Source organism: Pseudomyrmex gracilis, unplaced genomic scaffold (assembly GCF_002006095.1).
Source record: "Pseudomyrmex gracilis isolate BER0280 unplaced genomic scaffold, ASM200609v1 scaffold_154, whole genome shotgun sequence".
Lineage (NCBI taxonomy): Eukaryota > Metazoa > Arthropoda > Insecta > Hymenoptera > Formicidae > Pseudomyrmex > Pseudomyrmex gracilis.
In genome coordinates this window covers 39538-41058 of record NW_018020738.1, presented here as the reverse complement: position 1 = coordinate 41058, position 1521 = coordinate 39538, and positions in this window count along the sequence as shown.

Sequence of the window (1521 nt, the reverse complement as noted above, 5' to 3'; positions counted from 1 at the left end):
AAAATCATAAAATGCAACAATTATCTTACCAAAACTGAACTTTCATTTTCATTTTGAAACAATTTTTTTCGATTTTGTATAAAACAAAAACGCTTTCCGATTATAGGAATTATCTCTTTGATCATAGATTCAGGCATATGTATAAATGCTTTCTCATTAATTTGTTCATCTAAACAAATACAATTACTACATAATTATTCTGTCTTTATATTAATAAAAATTCAATAATAACCTTTAAATCTCTCAATATATTCGGAAAGACCCCAAGCTTCTAATGTTTCTTCAATAAATTTATATATATATATAGACATTGTACTTTTAAAAATATTAAAATAATATATTTAACCTGTAAAAATATATAAAAATGTTAAAGAAATCAATAAAAAAATTAAAATTCTTATATTTTCATATAAAATACCATATAAAGATTGAGTAAATGAATAAAAGTCTTCTAACATAATTTTTTGTAGCTATAAAAATGTTTTTCTTGAAAATCTATTTAATATAACAATTTTATTTGAGTCATAGCAAAATATATTATACGTGTAAATTACATACAAGCAATAATATAGTTTTTTTATTTTCATTTCTTCTATAATTATTCAATAAAAAGCAAAAATGTTTTATTACTGCTTTGAATGACTCTTTATTCCGTGATCACAAGATATTTTATTTCACGTAATTTAGTTTTGTTCAAAGAAGTAGCCGAAAATTCTTGTCTTTCATTGAAAAATTATAGAAGAAATTAACCTCTTGTCGTACAGTAACGAGTAAAATTTGTGGTTATAATTCCGGGCCATGAATATCACGATTCAGACTCGTGATATAGATTATCAAATATGAAAAACAAACAGAATATCATTTTGGCTCGATTTGCGAACAACATCAGTTTCCACTTTAGTCCGCGATTTGCTAAACTAATTTGTACGGCAAGATATTAATAAACAAAAATATATTATTGCTTGTATGTAATTTACATATATAATTTTATATTTTGCTATTGCATCACATGAAATTCAGTCAGGTTATATTGAATAGATTTTCAGGTAAACTACTTTCTTGTAATTATAAAAAAGAATGTTGTAATATATATATATATATATGTTATTAAATCAAGCTTCTCTTTGTTATATAATTACTTACTTATAAATTCTTCTAAACAATGAAATCGGCGAATTCTCAATTGTTATCCGGCAAAATGTAACACTCAACACTCAACTGCTGCTCGATTTCAACTGTTGCTCGACTTGCACAAACGTGATTAACCAAAGGTGCGTGTGTAATTGGCAGTAACAGTGCTGCCACTCTGATCGTTTAAACTCTTTTGTCTCGCGATAATACGCGGCAACGATGCGAATCAATCTTAGGATTTTTACGGAAAGCGGCTACTTGGTTGCCTATATTGCAATATTTTGTAGATGACTTAAGACAATGGTCACGTTCAGCCGACACAACTTGTTGTTGTGTTCACGTCAACACGTTGAGTGAGTGTTGAACGTTGATTTTTTGGTTCTAAAAGTA